General features: G+C 43.6%; 1 protein-coding gene across 1 annotated transcript in view; it reads left to right on the forward strand.

Annotated features, from left to right (window-relative positions):
- Nucleotides 1-8,248, forward strand: part of GNAQ (G protein subunit alpha q) — a 288,945-nt gene that overhangs the window by 135,379 nt on the left and 145,318 nt on the right. The gene's annotated exons all lie outside the window — the stretch shown is intronic.

An 8,248-nucleotide genomic window follows, 5' to 3' on the forward strand; every position in this document is an offset into this window, starting at 1 on the left:
AACCCAGGAACAGCCAGAAAGAAGAGTTGCATAGTGCAAGGTATGTGGAAGGGCGCAGTACTAGCATCCCCTCTCCGTGGGAGGTGCGCCACCCTCCCAGCATGTCCAACCTGGGAAGCTTTTCACACCTTGTACTTTAGGGATTTTTATGGAGGCTTCATGGTATAGGCATGGTTGATTAAATCATTGGCCCTTGGTGGTTGATTCAATTGAAGGGCTACCTAATCATGTGGTTGGCTTCCCTGGAGGAACCAGCCCCCATCCTGTGGTTATCTAGGGGCTTTCCAAAAATCACGCATTAACATAAACTCTCTTGTGTTTGGAAAAGGCGTGCTATAGATAACAAAAGGCTCTCCTTTCACCTTTATGACTCTTGTCACTTAGGAAATTCCAGAAGTTTTAGGAGCTCTGTACCAGGAATAGGGATGAAGACCAAATATGTATTTCTTATTATAAATCACATCACAGTCCTCACCCTTTTCTTTTTCTCTCTCATCGTAGAAGTGCTCTCTTTTCACGCTCATTAAAAAAAAACAAAAAGTCAGTTTTAGGGACATGTAAGTTGTCCAAAATCATGAATGATTTTAGTGAGTTTGAAAAGGGACTTTTCTACCTCTGGTGAGACAGTAACCTTAGATACGGGGACTGGTAATTTCAAAATCATAAAGGCAAAGGATAGTTTTGGTGGGCTGTAAATCTAGCACAGCTCCTGGGAAAATTTTTTAAAAACCTAATTTCTACTTTTTCTGCTTTTTCTCTCTTCCCAAACTCAGTAACTAAAATACACCTAACCCTCAGGAAAGTTGTACGGGTCGGCGATGGACACTTTTGGTGTTTGTTTTCTTTTCCTTCCCCTTAACAAGTACAAAGAAACGAGTTTATTAAAACCTACCGAGCTTTTACTTTTCAGCAAAGCGCTCTTAGAATTCCAGTCTGTTCTTGGGCTCTCGTTTTCACCTTCCTCGTTATTTTGCTTTGTATCTGGCTTATTTGGCATTCTCGGCTCTCTGAGCATGCTGACTTCCTGAAAATGAGCAGAATTTACACTTCTTTGTACTTACATGTCTGAGGTTTGCAAAAACCCCAAGACCTTGAGCACATCTCTTCATTTCCCTGAACTCCAATTTTCTTAGTAGTAAAATGAAGATGTGGGACTAAAATATCTCTAAAGTTCATCCCAACTCTGCTATTATAGCAACAGTAATAATCCTTAACTTTGGATAGCTTGTTATGGGCCAGGAATCTATGTTGTCTTATTCAATGTCTTTAGAAACAGCAGTTAGGCACCACTATTTTCTCTATTTTACAGATGAGGCTTTGAGAAGTTGGTGGATGTTCCCAAGATCGCAGAGCTAATGAGTAGTAGAGCTGGGGTTTCAAGCCATGGTCTTCTCCACATAGCTTTTCTCCACTATGCCTGCTGCTTCCTAAAACAGGGAAAGTCAAGCGGCCGCCATTTTTATTGAGGGCTTGCTTTGTGCCAGGCAAACTGCTAGGCACTTTGAGCAGAGTCCTATGATGTAAATATTATTATCTCAGTTTTGTAGACAAGGAAATTGAGGCTCAGAGATAATAAACTTGTTCAAGAAACAACCACTGGTAAATAGTAAGGAAGAATTTGAATCAAAATCTCTTATAGGGCTTCCCTGGTGGCGCAGTGGTTGAGAGTCCGCCTGACGATGCAGGGGACACGGGTTCGTGCCCCGGTCCGGGAAGATCCCACATGCCGCGGAGCGGCTGGGCCCATGAGCCATGGCCGCTGAGCCTGCGCGTCCGGAGCCTGTGCTCCGCCACGGGAGAGGCCACAACAGTGAGAGGCCCGCGTACCGCAAAAATTTAAAATAAAATAAAAAAATCTCTTATAAAGCTTTCACTCTTATATGCCCCTAAGGGCTCCCAGCTTATGAAAGCTTGGTTGAGGAAAGAGGAGAAGGAACGGGGGGAATATACTCCTCTCATCAGCTTTTGTGATTCTGGACTGCAGCTGCCCCTAAAACATCTGTGCTTCTGGATCCAAGGTTGCATGCAAGAAGGCATGGATGGACAAGAATGGAGCTTTGACCTGGTGTTAGGAACTGGAAGTCAATGACCATATGTATCTCTGGACAGAATAAGGACCAAGTGCTTGAGTCTCTTTCTTGCCAGGACCACTTTACAGCATATGGGTTAGCTAGATGGACCCAGCGTTTTCAAAAAACTGCACCGGAGCAGTGGGTCTCAAATTATGGTTCCAGGACCAGAACCATTACCACCACTTGGGAACTTGTTAGAAATGCAGATTCTCAGGCCCTGCCCCAGACCCACTGAATCAGGAACATGGGAAGAGTGGGACCCAGGAATCTGTTTAAACAAGCCCTTCAGGTGATTCTGATATAGACTCAGGTTTGAGAGCCACTGCACCCAGCAGGCACTTTCTTCTGTCAGTGGTGTGGCTAGCTATAAGACAAGAGCGTGGGTTAAGGGCCAAATCTTGTCAAGACTGAGGTTTTGAAAATGGTGCTTTTATCTTTTCACTGTTGAACACACAGCGTTTCATCTTTGCAAATAAACAAATGCCCTTATGGTAAAACACCTGCTACTTCTCCAAAATAAGGTCCCCTTCAGAGTGGTATTAAAGTGCACGTCCTTCAGAGACCTGATTCAAGAGTAAGAAGTCTTGACAGATGGGTTTATTGAATTTCTCCCATTTTACAAACTTTCTTCCTTCATGGAAACAGCTGCGTTGACTTTGGCTCTCTGAACAGTTTAGGAAAGAGAAATGAACGGCAGTCTTTTGCCCTTAAAGAAAACAGAAGCAAGGAGAGGGTGTAAATGGTAGCCAGTGTTATGAGACAGTGAAGGCTTCTGGCTTTCTTTTGGAAGAATCTTCACAGTCATTGTCATTGAAGGACTGAACTGTGACACAAAATCCCAAAGGAGAGAAGACTTCTTCCTCCTCAAAATCTCCCTCTCTGAACCCTCACCCTTGCTAAGTAAGCATTGCTGATTTCTGGCAAGTTTCTTAACTCACAGTGTCCTTGGGGCAGTGGCCCTTCCCTAGTAAAAGGAGGCATTTACAGTTCAGGGACTGCTGAGTGAAACGTAGGGTATATTAGCAGGAGACCAGTGTGCCAACCAGACCTCACAACTCAACTGCCACAGCCTGCCCTCTTTGGGAAGGGATGAGCTTCCCTAAGGGCACTGAACGAAGGCAGGATGTATAGGCTGGCGTTTTGGCCTCAGTTTGAGGGGGTGGGGTGGGGCAGACAGCGTATTCTCCAGGCATCTCGCGTCTCTAGTCTTTGCCACCGGGAGGCACTGAGATTCCTAACTCCTTATTCACCATCATGGAAAGTTTTGCTTTTGTTGCAGCTTGCTTTATTCATTGTTTTCTTTTATGATTTAAATTTTTCCCCCATTTCAAATAACCCCACCCCGCTTTGGTTTCATAACCGTTTGCCTTTTCTCTTGCTCCGAAATATAGTAGAACGGAGACACTGGGCAAAATGGCCAACGTGCTGAATAAAGCCAGCTGGTGCGGAGCGTCCTGAAGGCGGCTGGCTTTCCAGGCAGGTTGGAGGAGAAAAAGGCTTCACATCCCCATAGGAACTTGCCAGGAGCAAGTGCTAGAAGAATCACCTACACAACTTCGTGAAGGGAATGTTTTGTTTTGTTTTGTTTTTCTCCCCTTGTTTAAACCTTGCGAGTATTTCTGAAGCTGCAGAAATGCTAGTAGCTTTGAGCACGATGTGGGGCTGGCTGATGCTTCTGGCAGTTTTGCACGATTTCCTTCTCACTCAGGGCAGCCACTCATTCAGGGATTGTTTCTGTCTTCAGGGAAGTCTCCCTCCATGTCTGTTTTGCAAGCATTTTGGTTAAGTCAGAGACATCCTTTGTCTTCAGATGAAGCCATTTTTCCTGAAACACCAAAATCTTGAGAATTGGGGAGCCTATGACAGTGTTAAACAAACTTGGTAGTTTCTACTTCACGAACTGTTATTTTGGTGAGGGGTCAGCAGGGCACAGGAATTGGGCAGCTTGGGATTGGGGCGAGTCGACAAAGCACATGGGGGTATGACAGCATGGAAGGGGGTGAATTTTCCTCAGAAACTAAAGACTGTTCATACCGTGGTTCATGAGTGATCCAGAAACGTAGTGCAGAAGCAAGTATATTGAAATCCAAGTGCTGAAAAGAACCAGCCCCTTTCTCCTATGAGAAGGAACCACTGTTCCTCAGCCTGCCTAGAAAAGCACCCTTCCCTGCTCTTTGTTTCTTCTCTGTGAACTAGGCAACGAGCGTTCAGGTGAGTGAGGTATCTGGGTGTTTTAGATGCTACTGAGACAGTTCTGAGACTCCATAGGTAGCGTGATGTCACTTCCCCAGGCACTGGCGGAGGTGAGGCTAGTGTATTAGGCGGAGGCTGAAGCACACTGTGGAGTGTCAGGGTAAAGAGTGTGTTGTTTATACTGGGAGGTGGGTAGATGGGGGTATTCATTTGATTTCAGTTAACTGGTAGAATTCAGATGGGGAAAACATGTTCCCTTATATTTCCAGCTCCTGTGTTTTCCCAGTCACCTCAACATCTTAATTGATTTTACTAATCACTTTGGTTCTCTTACAAGAGAGTTTCTTGAGTTAATAAGCTGTGAACTGAAATGTTTGCATTCTGATTTCAAGAGTTTGCTTTTTCCTTAGAAGGGTGCTAACTCTGTTAAGCATGCCTTTGATATATGTGTATGATAAGAACAATAGACTTAGTGGAGTGGAAATCATTAAGTTAAATGCTCAGCTAGTTTCACTCTGAATCAGTATCATGTTCTTATGTATCTCATCTGCACACGGGCACTTTAAAAATAGTTTTTCTCTGTTACAAAAATAATTAGAAAATACAGATAAGTTTAAAAAGTAGAAAAACTTCCATCAAGTGTCACTTCCCAATAGACTTATCATAAATACTTGTGGAATATATCTTTCTAGCCTTTTTTCTTATGCTTTTCCTCTTTCTCTCTCTTACCAAAAATTGGCTCTCAGCCCATCATTTTCTTGAACCTCATTGTGAATGCCTTTCCATGTCATTTGACCATCTTTTCTAGCCCTGTATTAGTGACTGTGCAGGTTCCCATTGTATGGCTTATAAATAGCTTGCATAATCAACTCAGATTGTTGGGTGTGTAGACCGTTTCTGGTTGTTCGCTAATATAAGCAGTGCCACGGTGAAATTGTTGAAACCCTTTTACACTTGCTTGATTGCAAGTTTTAAATAAATTCCTGGAAGTGTTATTTGCTAGGTCCCAAGCTTTTGCCACATCACCCTCCAGGATGGCTTATTTTTCTGGGATTCTGGGTTCAATTTCGAGCAACTAAATACAAGATCTGGAGCAGGATTTTTCCTCTCCCATATTCCGTATTACTTCTCTATTCTGTGTATAATCGGGGGAAAGGGAAAAGAGCTTCCAATGGACTCCTGTGGTAGCAGGGCCCGTTTTTCACAAAACCGTGTGAAGACATGGCACTACATTCATAACATCATTTAAAATCATTCTCGGTAGTTGATCGAGTCAGCAGCACTTAGAGTAGGAGTCCTCTATACACCCTTGATTGGTGTCCATAAAACTCCATGAAAGACAATGATTGGGCAGAAAACAGGTTGTGACTGACAAGGTCAGCCACCTATTTCCATCTGTTAAAAAATAATTAGCCAAAAGGTCACCATTCATTTATTCACCAAAGAGATTTTTGAGCCCCTTCTACATGCCTTGCAGTATTCTGGGTGCTTGGAGCAAACCAGTGAGCAGCTCCTGTACCTGTGCAGCTGACATGGAAGCCTACGATGGGGGAGGTGGTATGCAATAATTTATATAGTGCGTTAGAAGATGATCAATGTCACAAGAACAAAATAGATAGCAGTACAAGGGGGATGGGACAAGTTTGTACATAATGAAGGAGGATGTTGGCCTCAGTGAGACGCTGACATTTGGGCCAAGAAATTTGCAGGATGGGCGGGATGGAGCATGCCGTGGTCCAGGACGGCAAGGACTTGAAGAGTTGTTGCACACCCAGGCACACCAACCCAGAATGTATCCAGCCCCAGTTGCTGCCTTGTTTATGGTCATCCGGAGCACCGTCTTCGCTGCCAGGCCTGTCATGCTGGGGCAGACCCTGGGAAGCATATCCTTTTTATGTAACGAAAAGTGCAAAACACACTCAATGTATACCTGGGTCAGCTGGGGTAGACGAACGGAAAAGGAATTGGTCTCAGAAGGAACCAAAAACTCTCTACAATGAATAAGAATTCTTTTTCACAGCGAGCTAAATACAATTTAGGATGCCATGAAATTCATGAAGTAGGCTGTCTAAAATGAAAATACAGTCTAGTGAAATATCTAGGCTTATTGGTAATATCTAAACTACATGAGAAAAGGTATAAATAATCCCGTTTGGAGTTCAGTGGAAGTATACGAGTGATTATGAATCCCTGAATCCTAAAGGATCAGCCAGGACATGTTTCTCTGCTTGCTCCCATTTTACCGTGGGGGAAACTGAGGCACAGGCAGTTGCAGGACTTGTTCCCAAGCTGGCATGAACTCACTGCTGAGTTGCTGTGAGCCTGATTCACAGAGCTGCACTCCCTCCCACAGTGGGTCTCTCCCAGGGCCAGTGTGTTTCTGTCAAGCTTCCTTGTTCATTAGAAGGACTGATTGATAAATACATTTCTAAATAACGTCAATTATGAGATAATTTCTTCTCACCTTTCCTTGAGCTGATAATCAGTTTCTACTCGTTAATGTGCTGTGTGGCACACTTGGACACTAAACGAATTACTGAACTCTGTATTTTCCTTGAAGGAAAATGTACTGCGTACATCATGAAAGCTAGATGAAGCTAGATGAAGCTGGTAAAATTCATCTAACCGGGAATTTTCAAGCCCAGCCACACAGCAGAACCCAAGGGGTAGAATTAAGTTCAACCTCAGTGAACTGACTGAATGAGATTTTTCTGACCTGGTCTGATTTGTTTGTAGACACAACCCAAATCTTTCTATTGAATCTCACTCTATAAAACCTGCCCCTCAAGTGGTTACTTTGCAAGAATATGTTTTTTAATCAGTAAAACCATTATGTATAATATTTATTAGATACTGAGTGGTTGGTTGTCAAGAAAATCATCACAGCTAGAATTTGCCCTTGTAATAAGTCTGGACAGCTATTACTCAAAGGCATATGTTCAACAAGAGCAGTCAGTCTCTAGGAAGAATAATTTAAGAATGACTTGCCACAGAATAAAGAAAAATAGGCATTTGAGAATTACAGTTAAAGCTTCAGTCTGTTCCTGTATCTTTTCCAGATTTTTCACATGCTCTTTGTCATTACTTTTCGGACTCATCATTTTGTTCATCTTAAAGTGTTACTCAAAATCCCTTATAAACTTTAAAATTTCTATCTCAAAATATTTAGCTTGGGCTTCCCTGGTGGCGCAGTGGTTGAGAGTCTCCGCCTGCCGATGCAGGGGACGCGGGTTCGTGCCCCGGTCCAGGAAGATCCCACATGCCGTGGAGCGGCTGGGCCCGTGAGCCATGGCCGCTGAGCCTGCGCATCCGGAGTCTGTGCTCCGCAATGGGAGGGGCCACAACAGTGAGAGGCCCGCGTACCGCAAAAAAAATTAGCTTAATAACACCGTGATAGACTTTAATTTTTATACCCCACTCTACCCCCCCCCCTTTTTTTCCTCTAGGAAGGTGTTTATCATGTTTTCTTTTTTTTTAAAACATCTTTATTGGAGTATAATTGCTTTACAGTGGTGTGTTAGTTTCTGCTGTATTACAAAGTGAGTCAGCTATACGTATACATATATCCCCATATCCCCTCCCTCGTGCGTCTCCCTCCCACCCTCCCTATCCCACCCCTCTAGGTGGTCACAAAGCACTGAGCTGATCTCCCTGTGCTATGCGGCTGCTTCCCACTAGCTGTCTCTTTTACATTTGATAGTGTGTATATGTCCACGCCACTCTCTCACTTTGTCCCAGCTTACCCTTCCCCCTCCCCGTGTCCTCAAGTCCATTCTCTACATCTGCATCTGCCCCTAGGTTCATCAGAACCTTTTTTTTTTTTTTTTTAGATTCCATATATACGTGTTAGCATACAGTATGTGTTTTCTCTTTCTGACTTACTTCACTCTGTGTGACAGACTCTGTGTCCATCCACCTCACTACCAATAACTCAATTTCGTTTCTTTTTATGGCTGAGTAATATTCCATTGTATATATGTGCC

The sequence above is a fragment of the Pseudorca crassidens genome, chromosome 7, assembly GCF_039906515.1.
Source record: "Pseudorca crassidens isolate mPseCra1 chromosome 7, mPseCra1.hap1, whole genome shotgun sequence".
NCBI classification, from domain to species: Eukaryota; Metazoa; Chordata; class Mammalia; order Artiodactyla; family Delphinidae; genus Pseudorca; species Pseudorca crassidens.